The sequence below is a fragment of the Oryzias melastigma genome, linkage group LG10, assembly GCF_002922805.2.
Source record: "Oryzias melastigma strain HK-1 linkage group LG10, ASM292280v2, whole genome shotgun sequence".
NCBI classification, from domain to species: domain Eukaryota; kingdom Metazoa; phylum Chordata; class Actinopteri; order Beloniformes; family Adrianichthyidae; genus Oryzias; species Oryzias melastigma.
Genome location: NC_050521.1, coordinates 5,351,087 through 5,368,998, shown reverse-complemented (window position 1 = coordinate 5,368,998; position 17,912 = coordinate 5,351,087). Strand labels below are relative to the sequence as shown.

The window sequence follows — 17,912 nt, the reverse complement described above, 5'->3', positions numbered from 1 at the left end:
TGCTGACTGACCAAATGGAAAAATGATAAAAATTGGAAAAATAATCTCAAGTAACAGCCTCAGTAAATCAGCCTTTATTTTTGGATGCTCAGCCCTTTTCAAGTGAGAGAAAAGTGAACAAAAAATTAGGTCAATTTTGAGAGAGGCTGTAAAACATTATATCCATCATCCTTTGGTGGGACGTTCTTTTGGAGGTAGATAGCTGTCACTACTTGACTTATTTAATTTTTGTTCTCTTTACAACAATTCTGCACTAAGTAGTGTCACTGCTGATCATGTTTACTATTGTTAACATTGAATCTGACAGATAATTCCAATTCAGTTGTTGTCAATGTTTGTCAAAGACATAGTATTACTGATTTCAACAATGTTGCACAAAAGTGTCTATAATTTGTTGCACAAAATAAGAAAAGTTGTTTAGTATGATTGTGTTTAAGGTAAAAAAGACAAATGGAGATATATTGCCCCCCAAAACATGTTCTATATAATGTTAGTTATTAGAGAGGGTTTTTACCAATTTTCGCAGTATCGCGATATTATCGATATCGTGAGCCATGTATCGCGTATCGTATCGTATCGTGAGGTACCCAGTGATTCCCAGCCCTAATCATTAGCCAAAAATTCCACCAGAGAAAGTCTATGTGATGGCACTTAGGTGTTTTTACAATAAACCTACCGGGCCTTAATCCAAATGGTACTCTCCAAAGTCATTTGTAATCAATTTATTTCATTTTTTACAATGGTATAGGTCAGTTTGATCAATAACTTGCCCCAGACAGATCGATCTGGGTGGATTGTAGGAATATAAAGTAATTAATTGATGAAGTCGATTAATCACCCCTACTGTTTCTAAATTAAGACTGAGGCAGCAGTGAAAGCTTGTCTGTCTTAAAACAAAACCTGTGTGAACATAAAAAAGGGAGGAATCGAATCTTTATAATCAGCAAATTTCCTATAGGAGATAAAAAATTGAACCCATTCAAGAATCAGGCTAACTTCTTGAATCTTTTGTGAAAGACACTTTTTTGAATATTTATTGTAGTGCTATGTTTAATAAAAATCCACCAATTAAATAAGTTTCCTCCTTTCGTTTTTTATTTTTATTTGTTGGACATACTTCACAGTTTTTCCATCCCTCACACAAGCCAGGATGGACAGAGCCCAACAGCCCAACAGAAATGCAAGTACTCACACTAACACCACCCCTGGATTTAGCTGTTTAGCTCCACATGAGCTCCATCTGTACTCAAAGCTTTCATTGGTGACATGTGGCCTGTCCATTATTGGTCTATTAAAAGCTGTGTGTTAGTCAATGGGACTCACGCTGTTCTGTAGCGAATAGGGATCTTGTATTCTGGCAGAGAGATTAACAGCATCAAGCACTGTGACTTCGTTTAATGTCAGTCTCCCTTTGATACTTGGCACTCGCGTTTGAGCAGGAGTAAGATTAGATCTTGCACACAAAGTAAGTAAGTGTGAGATGACACCCATAAGAAAGAGGGTGATGCTGGTGACATTTGAATATGAGTTCAGAGTAATTGTTTGCAAAAAGGCGGTTGTCAAATTTCTACTTTATGCTCTGAAATTTGAATACAATTTTTAATGTTTGAGTTCATCTAACAAGCTTTGATCCACGTGAATATGCTAAAATAAATTAGACAAACATAGTTCACTTTTGGATGAGAAAGAAAAATCAAAGGTATGCAGTTGGTGTATAATCTATAAACACGGTTTTAGAGGCAAACGGGCCGGTAGGACTTTTATTTTCTCTGTTTCATCTTTCCCCTAGTGTATCTAACGGACTATTTTTGCCGTAGCCTGTTGCTACCTGAGGAGCAACAGAAAGGTGGTAATGGAGGGCTGACTGAGGTCTGTCACTTCATGCTCTTTCACCCCAGGGACTCTGAGTGGGAAAGTAATGGCCAGGCCTGCCAGATGTAGCAGTCACTTTTAATCAAGCGCATGACTGTCACTCTGGCTGTATTGATCCCTGTGAAGTCCCGAGGCAGCCTACTATCGGACTGGTTTCTGCACCACAACAACTTCCCTGGCGCCTTTCAAACAACTCCTCATGTGGTGGCATCTTAGCCAAGTTAATCATAATGCTGTTTTGCTTCAAAGAAAAAAAAATCTCTGTGAGCATGGGCAGACAGGGTCATTTCCCCTGCCGCTTATCAAATCATACGCCATCTTCTCGTGCATGAATTTTAACATGATCCAGGTATCAGCATGTGATTTATGCACCCATGTTTCCTGCTACGCTTTTTACATGGCTTTGTGTTTGGAAAAAAAAACACCCTTTTTAGTACTATAGCACATTAGGGCTCTTCCATAAAGACTATTCCCAAGGTTAATCTTTGCCTTTTTTCCTATTTATTTTTTTGCCTTGTTCTTATTTCGCTCAGAGAGGTTTTGTAGGATTTCAAGAGGAGTTGACTATAAAGATTTGGCACCTGGCTCTCTTCATGTTTTTTTCAGAGATCTGTTACAAGGCAGTAGTTTTATTGTTCATTTGCAGAGGCCACGGGGACTGACTATTACTGGGGTTATAACTCGGCAGGATGATGAGGGAGGAATTCTAATGCGGATCCATCACCAGTGGCGGTGGGAAGGTGATGGCAGGACGGAGCAAAGAGGGATTCAAGTATGTCATGAGCACGAATACCATCACAGACATGTATTTAAAAACCTACTTAAATGACAATTGTGTCTTTGGTGTTTTTAAAATGTCCTTTATGGCATTGATTAAAGGATAAAGAAACTTATCTTAACATTGCATTTCTTCATTAAATTTGTCCATTTATATTAAATAAGATGTACATTGTCAGGCTCAACCAATTTTTTTACACAGACACTGTAAACAGACAGATGATGGGAAGTGCGGTCGGCCTTACTCTGTCCCAACAGTCCCGCCAACAATTCAGAGGCAAATTCCTAATGCGCTCCTGCTGCTCTGCAGAAACTATGTCCAAGAAAATTACAGTTTTTTTATTTTTATTTTGGCTAACCATATTAGAAGACCACAAATAATGCTTTTATAATAATTGAAAAGATGATTAGAGTGGGGCTTGAAACTCAAATTGTGTAGTGAAACACACTTTAAATGCTATCTTTATTCTGAATTTCATCCAAAACTAAGAATTTTTGTCATATTTGTTTATTTAATTACAAATTCTTTAAACTCTCAGTTCATAAGAGTTTATTTTGATGTTTCCCCTCCATTTCAAAAGGCATCCATTTAAAAGGTTATTTTCTTTCATCAGTGAAACTCCAGTTTAAAGAGTAAAGCATCACAGCTGGCTCCAAGAATGAAAAAGGGCACGTTCAGAATTCTCTGTTCCAGTCACAGGGTTGACTCCGTGTGGTAAACCTCGCTGACAGATGCTTACAGTTCGAGTAAAAGGAAAGGTATTAGGCAATGACATGTGAAATGGAGGGCAGACTGTCAAGCCCCCCTGCATTGCAGATGTACTCCACTGCGCCATAGTGGACAGCCAGGACGGGTGCACACTGTCTGAGTTTTTGGCAAAGGAGGAATTGTCGTGACCTTTCATAAAATCTTGGTAATTTTAGGTCTTGGAGCTTAAAACTTGAAGATAAAAAAGGGTTCAGAAGCAGCAGGCTGTCAAATAAAGCATTCATAAATCTCTCAGTTAGAAGCTGTTATGCACATCCCAGGCAGAATGCTGATTCTTCATGTGTTAAAGAGGTGGTGGTTGTGTTGTTTCTGTTATATAGGGTCCTGCAACCGTGACTTTTTATGGGCCCAATTTTTCCGCTTCCTTCTATTTGAGAGAAACAATTTGAAGTTGTAGCTTTTTTTTTGGCTTGGATTAAACTTTTATGAACCTTGCAGGGAAAGTGGGTTGTTTCAGTTGAGGAGAATAAGATGTAGCTAATAATAATAATGCAACCAAGAGCACTGGGAATAATTCAAGAAGTCGCCACCAGCTGAATATGAAGAACATAACTATGTGAATGAATAAAAATCATAGATTGTCTGCTGTGCCAGGTTTACACTGCAGAGAATATATACAGCACTAATTATTCTGATTGCAATAGAACTACAGACACGACCTCTGCTGTAGTATATAAGTATGCTTATGCAAATGAAAACTGCTGCCATTGTGCTTCTGATTGAGGTGCAACAAGTAGCACACTTCATCACAAAAGTTTGTACTGCGTGCACCTGCTGGATTTTTTTTCCCTGGCTTTGCCTGTGCAGCAGCTTATGTAAGAAAAATCACAAGAATCCAGAAAAGTCTGTCAAACTTCCACTGGTGAGTTGGGGAGAATTCAGGAGGGAATCAGATCTTTATCTGAGATTTGCAAGCAAGGTATCAGACTGTTCCTTTCTCATGCACACTACTGCAGAAAGCCATAGTCTCCTACAAAGTAGGACACTGACTTATACTACATTCACATCGGCCTTGGCACTGCACGTTCAAGCAACCACTTCCAATGAAAGTCTTTGTAAAGCATAATTTGGACTTCTTTGTTCAAATTTATTGTGTTCATGCATTATTACAGAGGCTTTCTGTCAGTTTTCTACATTCAAAACGCATTAAGTGCTTGTTGAACTTTAAACTATCGAGGATTCAGCTTTTGCAGTAATGTATGGGGGTAGCATCCTTTTTAATTCCGGAAGTACCAACCATTTGAAAACTGATCACGGAGGAGAAATGAATAATTGCAGTTTAATGGACACCAAGTCTTTCATAAATCAGAATGGAAGTGTGACTCCTAGGGGGTGGCTACCTGGACTGGAGCTCCTGCTCTGCACGCTCTTTCTACCTCTTGTTTCTGGGGCTGCCAGGCCCAGTCTTCTGTCTCAGTGGTGGGGGTCTAGTGTCGTGCACCCTGTCTTTGCTGAAGCATTCAGTGTGACCAAGGCACACTCTAAGTTTGTATTCAGATTGGAAAAGTCCGTTAGTTCAGATTGAGTCCACTTATTTGTTCTGAGTCGAGTCAAGTCTACATTAAGACTGGCGTTTACCTATTTCAGTTTTGGACCAAGTCTTGTAAAAGCCATGTGGCTGAAGATCTCTTCAGTCATTGGCCATAAGTTATGGGGGTGGGCCAAAACATAAAGAGAATGAAGGAGGTGATCTATGGTGCTTATTCATACTTTTTTTTCTCTTATTGATCTTGAGTGTCAGTTTGAAAACCAGGTTCAAGACTTTTTACTGCTACTTTGGTACAGCAAGGCTGTTACTGGGGACACTACGAGATACGCTAATAAGTGTTTGTGACATATTCATGGTCGGGAAAACAGTGAGAAGCAATGTGGATCACGTTAAAAGTTGTTTTAGGGAGCCTGAATTCAGCCAACCACATTTCAATGAGTTGCTGTTTCTCATTACTGTGGTGTAATGGCATGGTTTTAAGAGAGTTCCATTAAGGAACTAAAATAGAGCTTTAAGGATGACGTCATGACAGCTCCCTAACCATGTACCATGTAAGAAGACACAGAAAACCCAGTAAAACGTGTTTTTAGCTGTGTTAAAATTAATGTTCTACAAGTAAAAAGCATGACCAATTACTTCCTTTTTGTTTGACCACAGGCTACAGTGGCCGTTTGGTTCCGGAGCAGTTCTAGGTCCGGATTTGACCAGGATTCAATCTTGAGTATTCAGATTGAAACTTTGTTCTGCATTATTGGGGGAAACAAACTCTGGTTAACCTTAAGCAGAGCAAATGTGTCCAGTCTGAATACACCCTTGGAAAGTGACATTTATTTCCCCCAACCGCCCCTCTTCACTTTTGTGCAAATATGGGGATGTGTACACCCCTCTCCAAGAATGTTGGATATGTAAATATTGTGTGTACCTGTCTGTGTGAATGAGTAATTTAAGTCAGTAGATCCATGACTATTGTATGATACTTTAAACCTGTAAATAACTGTGTAAACATTTGTCAGTGTGTGTAAGTCTGTGTATGTAAGATCAAAGTCATGCAATTTACTTATGACACCCTTATGTTATGACTGTATTATGGACTTCTGCCCCCCCACTTCTTTCTCCCCCATCTTAATCCCTTATCCCCCCATCTTTAATTTCCCACTCTCCATCTCTCTCTTCTTGTTTTTCCTTCTGGTCCAGCAAGAAATATGTATAAACATAATTATTATAAATAAAGCTTAGCCTCAAAAACAAAAGGGGTTTATACAAATATACACTTTGTTTGATGATTCACAAACCCCTATTGTAACAGTAAAATCCAACACAAGAGGCCTTCAGTTCTTATCGGTTTGCTCAACAGGACCAGTTAAAAAAAAAAGAATAGAACTGTGAAATAAAGATTTGCATCGCTTGGACATTTTGCACCAAGCCTCTTCCAACTGTGAGTACATTGGCTAGTATTGAGTAGTGAAAGACTAGTGTGAAAACCATATGCTGAAAGTGCGTTCAAGAACCTGTGTCTTTAGCAGTCTTGTACACGCGTTACATGGCTGATATGCAAATAATAGTTAGAGTTGACATTTAGGTTGTTCTCACACAAGGGTAGCCATTTACAATTTCCCCATCCGGGGACAGTTTTCTTTTTCATCTCTCTGCCAGAACATTAATTATATTTGGACCTTTATTTAGTTTTGTTTGTGTTCTCTCAGGAGCGAACTGTAGACAGAAGCGTTCCAGACCACCTATAGTTCCAACATTTGAGAGGAGTTATGCCTGAAACAAGCTCCGACCAAGAAAGAAAAGAGGAAGCACAAAGAAGGCAATTCCCACCTACACCTTGTCACAACACAATGTTTACCCACCAGACAGTTTACAACTTCTTGTGGTTCACACTTTTTCAGATTTGCTCTATGGACTGATTTTTCTTTGCTTCTCGTAACAAACTGTGATTATGTTGTTTGTTGCCTTTGGTGCAATCCCGCTGTTTGGTCCTCAGGATTGTCCATGGCGCTTTCACACTTGCCAAATAAAGTGGACTATCTGAGGAAAGAAACCCTGGGGTGGATCAAACCTGCCAGTGTGAATTTGCCCTGAGTCATCAGCAGTGACAGATTATGGGCGTAGGCTTTGTGTGCATTGGGCCTTCCAAGTACCGTTGTTTAGGAGAGTGGGAGGTTTAAGATTTCTTAAAGTCCCCCTATAACATTTTTTTTTTTTTTAAAGCGTTCTCAGTACTGTTTTAATTATGATTATGAAGTTCTTAACCAAAATCCCACACTCTAAATGTTTTAAAAAGCCATTTTTCATGTTGATCTGAAGCCTCTGTTTCCAAAATCTCCTCTGAGGGGGCGTGGCTTCTGAAGCTGAGCTGAGCAGCCCTGCTCCTGATTTAGCGCATGTGCAGCAGAGCTGTTGTGGCATAGAGAGATCTCATTAATTCAAACAGAGCCTGCCCGTGACAGTTTGATTGACAGAATGTACAATATGTATTTGTTTTTAACCCATAAAAACCTACGGTGAATGAGTGTAACAGAAAAATGACTGAAATCTTTGCTCCAGTCAGTCTGGTGTGGTGCACACACATGCACACATTGATTCATCCATTTATTTTTTGAACCTGCTGAATCCCTTTCGGGGTCACAGGGCTGCTGGAACAAACCCAGCTACTATTGGGTGAAGGTGAGTTGCACCCTGAACAGGTTGCCAGGCTGTTGCAGGGCCACACAACCACAAACACCTAGGGGAAATTTTGAGACACCAACTGACCCTCAAACCATATTTTTGGCACTATATGAGGAAGTTGGAGCGCCCAGAGAAAAACTACACATGCACAGGAAGAAACATGCAAACTCCACACAGAACGCTCCCAGCCAGGATTCAAAACAGGGCCTCGTCACTATGAGGCGAGAGTGCTCACTACCATATAGCCCACAATCACTTTTTCAAAAATGTGTTTTTATTTTGTAAAGTTTTCCGTTTCAGCTTTGTTCTTCAGATCCTATTGACAGAATTTGGATATGTTTGTGGCATAGTGACTGAGGGACCACTAAGGCCCAATCGGAATTCTTTGCTTCTCCCTATAGCCCTTCATTTGGCCCTCCAAACGGAGAGTTATGATAAAATAGTGTCTCATATTTCGGACGTCACTTTCATTCAATGACGTCACCAATAATTGCCGGTCCGCTAGAGTTAGCGCGGAGCATCCAGTGTTTAAATACACATAAAAGCGGTTTTATAACTTTAAAAAGGTCATGCTACAACAAGAAGTCATTACTTACAGTTAAATGTAAATGTGAAGAAAAGCGCTTGTCAGCGGTTTAGCTTCGCGATGGAGGACTTTATATTCCTCCGCTTGGAGGGTCGGATTTAAAAAATACATTTCCCGGACACAACTTGCACTTTAACTGCCCCTTCAAATGGAGGGCAAGAGAGAAGGGAATAATTCGGATTGGGCCTTAAGTTGGTATTCCTAAGAAAATTTGATTGGGGGGGGTGCGGTGTGTGTACGGGGGTTGCCCAGGGATCTATTTAAGTAAAAACTGCCACTGGGAAAAACAACAAAATGCCTTACTCGTCTGATGTCTTCAGTCTTATCTAGAGGAAACAGACAAATAGCTTTACTAAAGCAGTACCACCACGTGCCCTGTATAAAACAGCTGTCAAAATTGACACTCACAAAGAATCTATAAGGCTAATAAGTCCCCTAAGCTAAATTGAAACATTTGGCACAAATCAAGGTTCCATTTCACCATCCATATGAGAAATGGAGATGAACCAAAAGGATGTTTTTTTATTTTAGTTTTGCCTTTCAAGTACGGCAGTTCTCTAGCAGACTATTACAGACGGCAAATGTCACAGATGGGATGCAACGGCACAAGCCAAAACATGCTTCTCTTTGTAGTTTAATCTGCCGGACACAAAGACAGGGGTCCTCTGGCATTAGACAACATTTCTAAAAGCTTTTCCTTAAACATCAAAATCCTCTTATCCACTCAATGCCAATGATCCACCCTAATCTAATTGCAGTTGTTAATCAGGAAAATCTCCACTTATATCTCTTCATGAGCAAATTGCATGGAAAGATCTAAGTGTTTTACCATAAATAACAGACTTAAAACAGCTTTTTTAGTCAGTGTTCTTTAATTACTTCTCAGGTACAACAGCCTTGATTCCATTGATAATGATGTTTGCTCTATGAAATCTTTATCACAATAGTTTGTTTACATGTGAGCACACACACCCACACAAAGCCACTGGAACTTGCAGAGCATCCACTAGAGATTACATTGTCGTGTCATTAAGACAGCCCCCTCGAGGGGACCATTACAGTACAGATGAACGGTAAAATACTCACCCTACACAAAGTACACAGCAAGGATACCTTAATTGGCTTCACTCACACAGGAGGGTTGTAGTTTTACAACACACACCATAGAAAGCTGAAACCGGACTCCTAAACCTCCGCTGTTGTGACGTGCTTTCCGATAAATCACGGCGGATTTTATCGCTCTAATAAAAATAGATTGGTCACAGTACAGTGTCTGTCCGAAAGCAAATAAAATTTCCGTGGAGTTGAAATCGTAATGGGACTATATAAATTAAATCAATCAATACATTGATTAGCAATTATACAATGGCGGCAGACCTGAGCATAAAACATTTAATGTGAGAAGAATGAGGACATGGCCAATTCTACCATGACAACAGCGAACATCTAACACTAAACTGGCTTTCACAGGCAATTATTTTCTTGTTTCATGGGTCATTATGGTCGCCTGCCAACGCCTCTTCATCAGATTTGTCGGGCTAACCTGAAGCAAATTTTTGGACATGTCTCTTCATGGAATGTCTGGATGCGGTATTGCTTAGTTGTTGACTTCCATATAAATAACTATTCTGTGAGGTGGATTCAGCAGGTAGGGGTGCAAACAATTTTGTGGATGTCTATAATAGACAGTTTTACGATTGAAAGTGGAATAACAAACCTTTGAGTGCATAAGATGAAGAACAGGCCTTGTTCTTTTGTTTCCCTTGATTCCTTAGGAAACATTATTTCATGTCTGCAAGTATCGATCATGTTGTCTCTCTGCATCAGTCGTGTTTGGAAGTTTTTCCATCTATGTTGCGGCAACTTTTCAAAAGACAAATGCAAATATAAACTTCTTTCTTTTTTCTGGATTAAAAGTCCCACTCCAGTCATCTTTTAATCTATTTTTGAGGGTTTTCTCATGGTTTTTAAAGGGTAAACAAACAGGACACTTGGAGGCTGACTCCACCCACAGCCAAAATTTAAAAATCCAGTCAGAGGGGTGGGGCTGAGGAACAGGAGTCTAGGTGACTGTTATCATTACTGGAGCTGCAGATCATGACGTGGAACTTCTGAAATGGCGTGGGACGATCACAAAATTCAAATGTAATACCTTGTTTCAACCTGTAGGGGACAGCACACAGACAGTTTTAGACCATCATTTTTAGAATTATACAATTTCTTTTTAAATTTGCAAAAAATAGTCAGCATTTTTAAAGCCTCATTTTAAGAGGTCAACAGCCAAAAAAAAGTTGATTAAGGGTTTGGTTACCCTTTAAATGATAATTATGCCATTTTAGGCATAATCAAAAAAAAAAAAAAAAATCTTAGTTTTTAAGGACATAATTTTTCAGGGGCAGCAGGAGTTGCTTAAAAAATTAGTCTCTAAATGAGTCCCCCCCTTCCTATCCTCCATCTGTTTACATCCTTTCCCACTAGCTTACAGCCCCTCACAACCCCAACCTAACATTACTAGTACAACAAAGGTTTGAGTTATCCAGTTAGATGCCAGATTAGACGAGGAAAACAAAGACGTACATGGGCTTTATTTATTTTTATTTAACCTTTATTTTTCCAGGAAGTCCAATTGAGATGAGATCTCAATTTCAGGAGAGACCTGGGCGGAAAGGCATCATCACAAGAAAGACATGCAGCTGCAACAATAACGTAGAAATAAAATATAATCAAAATGAATAGCATAACAATATAACAATATTGTTATATTTTATAACAATAATAAAAAGGTTAAATCAATGGTAATACAGTCAGATCAAGAGTGACGTGCATATTCTACACATGTCATTACTCGTCTCCATGTCATCAGAATGAAGCGGTGCAGGGAGATTGTTGCTGCTGTACTAACTTAAACGTCAAAATTACAAGCTTTTTTCAACAGAATTTGTGCGTTGAATAAAGACATACTCAGAAATGCCATTTTAAGATTAATTTTCTTTATATATGTCCTCCATCATGACAAAAATGCCACAATAATGTGTTCAAAACACAATTTTCTTTGGAGTGGGTCTTTGAAGCTAAAAAAATAAGAAAACTACGCTATAAGCACTTAATCATTGTCACCTGATTTGGGATTTTTTTCCCCCTTTTTTCTGGTGGTTTTTCCCACCACAAGGCTCCAGACACAGATAAGCAATACTTTTTTTTGACATGCCAGCAAAGAGTTTCACTAATAGGGCATAGCACTAGACCACCACAACAGACCTGTCTTGACCCAGTGCAGGGAGTTACTACAGCAATAACAGAAACCCTCCTGGACTTCCAGTCCACAAACAGAGACAGTTATACTAGTGGAGAGCCCATCCAGGGGACTACGTGAGCAAGTGCTGCTGCACTTTTTGATTTGTTCTTTTGAAGTTTCTCCCTAAGGAATATTCATGGTTCAGTTCGTAAGACGTAATTTGATATTAAACAGTTAAAAACACTCAATGAATTGATCATAGCATCTTAATCTTAGTAAAAAGGTAGGGATGTATTGATTTATTTTACCAATTATTCGATCTGTGTCATAATGTTTGGTTGCTGGAACGATTCATAGCTGACATTGGTTCATTTTATACAATCTGATTCACTAACCTAAATCCAGGACATCTTTAGCCAAAATTGTTACCTGTGTGATTCAGAAACAAAAGCCTGGGTAGTAAACAATGCAGGTGAAGTTTTCCAGATTTCTTGTAAAATAATCAAGTGTAAATTAAATGTGTCCAAACAAACAACACGTTTTAGTTTCATAAATTATAGCCATCTGTTGTTTTTCCACATCAAAATATTACAAATGGAACATTATTAGAACATTCTACCACACTGTATAGTCATATTTCTTTGCTAAGTTCAAAGTGTTTCCACATATTGGATCGTAATGATGGATTGATCATTTTTTGCTATATCACACATATGTTGTCCGCTGTGATGGTACTTTTTATGCTATAGTAATATAAACATGCAGCACATCGGTCCTAATGGTATTTACCAATATAGACTGGTACAACTAGCCTCAGACAGATCAATCTGGTTGGATAAATCGATTCATCAGTTTATCAAGTAATCTTAATGTAGCACCTCAAATGCTGATTTTGGACCAGAATTGCTCTAGGTTCAGAGGAGCAGTGTATAGACTAATAAAGTAATAACCACAGACCACAATAATGATTTTAGAGTATTTGATTATTTATAAAATAATAAGACATAACAAAACATCTTCAAGTCCAGTCATAAAAATGGAAAATTAAAACAGAAACCCAAAATAAAAGTTGTGCACAATAAGTTTTTTCTGTAAAAATAATTTGGTTTAACCCCGGGGTTGGTCAATTTTTACCTTGCAAGGTTTTTGATTCTCTTTTTATTCCTTTCACTTAAAGCTATGTTAGTTCAATTAGCCTCTCTTTTATATTAATTTCAAAATTAAAGTTCACCTTATATTTAAATGTCTTAATTTAAACCGTTAACACAAATGTACCCGTTTGGTTCACAAAAATGAAATAAACAAAAATATACAACTCCTTAAATCAAAACCATATTTCAATAAAATAAAAGAAATTTCAAACAAAAAATAAGAGGAGAGTCCGTTCCATCCTTAGGTAATGTTTTTTTTTTCTTCTAAAGGAGGTTCCTGGTGACTCAGCACCTGTAGAAAAGAAGTAGGTTGTGTCCTACCACGAGTTTGAAATGTTCAGTTTCTTTCTTGTAGCAAACGAGGTTCCAGAGGTCTTGCCAGATGCAAGTGTTCAGACTCCAGTGGGTTGGCTCGCCATCAAAGTACGTCCGTCCTCTGTGGTGTGCAGGAACTCGAACAGATTCACAATGGTGGTGAATCTCACGAACGGAAAAAAACCTGACCTGTCATACAAGTGCAATATATAAAATAAAAACACAAAAACATCAGTCTTTGCACTAAATTACAGGTCACACTAACACACTGTACAGTGTGAAATGCTGCTAGCTCACACGAGGGTTAGCTAGCTAACGGGACCTCGTGGCTCGTTAGCACGGCTCAAAGTCACTCAAAAAGGGCAATATAAAAGTAAAAAAATAAGAATTTCAACTGTAATCACTTTACAACATAAATTAAAATAGAATTCAGTATAATTCACAACCTTACAGTGAACCAAATTAAACGAAAATATTCACTCACCAAATCCTTTTATCAATGTTAAACAAAAATAAACTCCAGTCGTCTGGGAGGCAATATCTCACAAAGAGATGAAGATATTTTCTTTTCTTTCATAAAAAACACAGCGGGGACAACTCGCGTGCGTTCTTTTTTTCTTTCTCCAGTCGAATCATCCAGCTCTAATACCGACCTAATCACATATCCCTCCGCTGAAACTCAGCTTCACAGATACCACGTGTATCCCTCCGCAGAAGTTCTGCACTTCAGTGTGAAGCGCCCTCTACAGGATGAAAAAAGAATCATTTATTTTTAATAAGGTCTAGTAACCTGGGTTACATTAACAACTGGGGTTGGGCACTGAAATTCAGTTCCAAGTAGAAACTGTTATGATTTATGCGGTTCTACCGAAACCAAAAGAAGCTGCTATAACAGTATCAGCTTTCTGTGCTTAGTTTCACTGACGGTCTATTTGTCGTAAGACATGTCAATCACTCTGACTTTGTTCAGTACTTTGAAGTTCTAGACAATCCTTCTGCCTTTCTGTGATAGTGGACAGGCTCACATAAGACCTGTGACAGGGCGAGCACGAGCACACACAGCGCTCGAATCAGGAACTCAGCTTTGGGCACATGACGTTTCCAGTGACCTGATCATTGAGTGCTTTGTCCTGTCACAGCGTGGCGGTTCTGTGGTTGTAGCCAGCCTTCTGGACTTCAGCGGAGCCCGCAGACAGACAGCCGCTGGAGAGAGCGGGAGCAGTCTTCTCGGGTTTCCTGAACTGGAATATTTTACTTATTTTTGTCGAGACAATATAAGAAAAAAATGTCGCCTATTTTTCCTCCCTCTCTGGGTTAATCCGGGACAGCCTTCAAACTTAGTCACAGGGACACAGAAACACAGCGGAAGCAGCTGTCATCCAGATACACCGGAGTGAGATAAAAGCCCCTTTGAAGGATTTCTTCCTTTTTTTTTTCAGAGACTTTTGTAGAACACTTCACAATAAATAAACCTGAACAACGTCATCCATGCATTGCCTTCATTGGAAGTGTGACAGACGGCCACATGCAGCCAGTGTCTAGCTCAGGATCACATGTTTGACAGGCGGCGAGTAGGGGGCCACCAGTTTGCGGCTCTGAGGTTTGGGAGGTCTGATTTAATAGGAAAAGCCAGCACGTCAAAAAACAACAACACCCAAAACATCAATTTTTGATACAGACGTCTTAACCATGCGTCAATATGTGTCTTGGGAATGAAAATGTGTTGATTTGGGAAGATGTAGGTATTATTTTTTATTACTGAAGTACCGAAATTGGCACCGATTAGGAACCGAAACAGAAACAAAAGAACCGCTTTGGCACCGGAACTGAGTAAAACCCAATTGATGCCCAACCCTAACAACCCTATCAAATGGACTTCTTTTTACAGACCTGTGAATCCGAATGCAAAATCTTTTAGAAAAATTAACCTTTTAACACCGGACCTGTCAAACCCAAACAACACATGCTCTAGTTTTATTGTAACTCTGCATGTGTTTATGCGATCAACGTCAATCCGCTGATTTTGACGCAGAAAAAAGTGTATTTTCATCTCAGCTTTGCGTTGTTATGCAACACACTGCTAATGTGAAGTGTTGACGGTCAGAGCGAAGCTGATTTTCTCTGCTTCAAAATCTATTAGAATGATGTTGATTGTGTCAACAGTTGAAGAGTTTTGGTAGTAGAACGAACGTGAAAACTCTGGTGTTAAAAGGTTAAAATAAACATATAACCTTGAAGTATAATACACATATACGTGACTTTTCCTTCATCTTTTATAATAGTAAAAGTTCCAACAACTTCTCTGTAGCCATGTATCAGAATCACCAAACACAAGTAAACATCCTCCATTCTCCTCAATCTCTTTGTATTCTCTCCCACACTTTTAGTGCCAAGGAGAAAAACAGCTGACCTGTTGTTATCCATCTCTTGTGTTACTGGAGGGGCTCTAAGTGATAAATTCAGCTCTTACTAAAGCCCACTGGCAAGATACCAAGCACATGCTGTCCTTTAAATATTGCTTTTTAAGTGTATATTGTTCAGATTTTAATGCTGTGTTCAGTTTCCAATGCCAGATTCAGTCACTGGAGTGTCCCATTATCATCTGCCAATTCAGGCGTGGCTGATTACTCCATCTGCCAGACTTTGTCCAAAACAATGACACTTATCCGCAATCCGGAGTTTTCCAAGAGCAGAAAAGGATTGCAGCAAATCTGCTCATCATTTTAACAGATGTTTGGACATTTTTTTAGACAAAAAGAATTATAATGCATAACCCCTAGTTAACAATTTGCAACATGCTGTTTCTGGTATTTTTAAACTTAGCACAAAGGGGGAAAACTGTTGTGTTTGATAAATGACGTCGTGGGCAGAAGAACCACACACTGTCACAGCAGCAGATCACACACTGCTGGGATGGCATCCCATTCTTTAACCAGCATTTGCTCCATGTTGGCCAACGTTGCTGTGTCGGTCACTCTGGCACGCCAGCGCACAAGCTGATCCCACAAGTGTTCAATGAGTTTGAGGTCAGGACAGCTGGCAGGCCACTCCACAGTCCGCACTTCCAAATTCTGAAGTTAGTCTGATTAAACCAATCTGTGAGGGGGAGCTTTGTTGACTTGGAAGGCATAACTTGGTCTCATTCTGGAAATATCCGATGCTACTGGTTACAAAATATCTTCTCTGAAATTCTCTCTGATAAAGAAAAGCCTAATTTCTTCAATAGGGAAAAAACAGCCCAAACCATCATACTGCCTCTGCCAACATCATGTAAATGTATAGCTGCAGGAATCATCAAATGATTCTTAATGTTTTCTCCCCATTGACCCAACAATCAAACTTTCTGGAGTCTGGCTCTGTTACGTTTTCAGGTTCCAGCTCACGTGTTTGGAGACACCAGAACAAACAGGATGTGAAAGGCAATCATGTCAGCTTCCTGACAACCCCATAAAACCAGAAACCAGCTGCAGGTGGTGTGTTACTGATGGTCAAGGTAAAGAGCCATGAGTCATATCATCTTGAAAACCTTAACTACCAACTTGGAGTCCTCCTATGACATTTTTTTTTATTTTGAAAATAGTGTTATATTTAAGATTATGAAATTTTTAACCAGAATCCTACAACATAAACCCATTGAATTTATGAATTTGAAAATAAAATGAAAAATTGATTGAATTTTGATATGTGAGTCTTAAAAAATTGTCCTGCTTTTAATGTTTACATTTCACAATTCATGTAAAAAAAGTAACCCAAGGAGAAAGGATTAATAAGAACATGTTTTTTTTTATCTTTTAACATTGCAGTGTTATGCCATGGGAGAAGACACTAACATATGATCTGACATTTGCCTTCTTATGTACCCAGAGCATCTCCAGCAGAGGCTTATAGTCATCTAGCTCCAGCATGTTAAACCACCCACAACCTTTTTCAAACAAGTTGGTCTTGATGTACTAAATCCACCCAACATCTGCCCTGTGTCGTGGTGAAGAGAGCCTCTTCAGCCTGGTCCCTCCCATATCAACCTCTCAGGAGACCTCCAGCCACCTGTGATATCCCCCTTCACACACAAAAAATGAACACACACAGACCCACTTTTTCACTGCATGAATAATGCATGCTCAGACTGTCCGCGGTAAACTAATGAGTCAATGGCTTTGAGAGCCTGGAGAGACAGACACCCATGTGCTGTGATGGTTATATCAAGCAGTCCCTTCACTCAGGTTGTGCTCAGCACCAGATGTCCGCGTTGCAGAATGATGAATTGTGGGTCGATCTTCTCGACCCTCCTCTGCAAAGTCACAACTTTAGGAGGCAGGAGCATGTGGTTTTGGCACGTGGTGAGATGGAGGCGTGTTCGTACTGTGAGGGTTCTGTTGGCATTCGCATGCAAGACTCCAGAGGAAGAGACAGTCGACAGGCTGATGCAACACTGGGACAAGGATGCAGCATGGCCGTTTTAACACATGTAATACATTAAATAAAGGATGTATATAACTATATATATATTAGTTTAAATGAGAAAAATGGAAAAATGAATGTTTGATATGCATGTGCCAGGAAAAACAAAAAAATATTTGGCTCAGTAGTTTTTTTTTCCCATTTTGTTTATCAAACGTGAAGACTTTTTTTCCTCATGAATTGCAAAAGGAAAAAGGAAATGGTATGTGAATGCCGATGAGAAGCATTTCTACTCTTGCGATCTCTTGTGGTTCTTCGACAAGTTTTTTGGAGTTTTAACGCTTCCAGCTGTTTTTTTTTTTACCATTCTGCTTTCAAAATTTCCAGCTCCTTCAGGAGATGGATGTTTGCACTTTTCTGCACTCTTTTGTATTTTTTATAGTTTTTGAAATATTAAGCTTTCTTGTGCTCATGGAAAATGAAAGGGGAAAAGCTCAGAAACCTTTAAAAACTTTCAGCAGTGATTTACAATTAGGGTTAAGCATTTAGGAGCGGTTATTCATTTTGGAAACTTCTATTCGATTACGTTTTTATTTCAATAATTCAAAATCATTATATAAAATAATTTCCTTACATTCATAAAA

General features: G+C 39.1%; 1 long non-coding RNA gene across 1 annotated transcript; it reads right to left on the bottom strand.

Annotated features, from left to right (window-relative positions):
* Nucleotides 1-12,806: 12,806 nt before the first annotated feature.
* On the bottom strand, nt 12,807-13,641 carry LOC118599296. Its single transcript, XR_004948598.1, has 2 exons — nt 13,355-13,641; nt 12,807-13,054 (listed from the first exon to the last, which is right to left on the bottom strand). It is a non-coding gene; the product is annotated as an uncharacterized LOC118599296 (long non-coding RNA).
* Between the last annotated feature and the right edge of the window lie 4,271 nt (nt 13,642-17,912).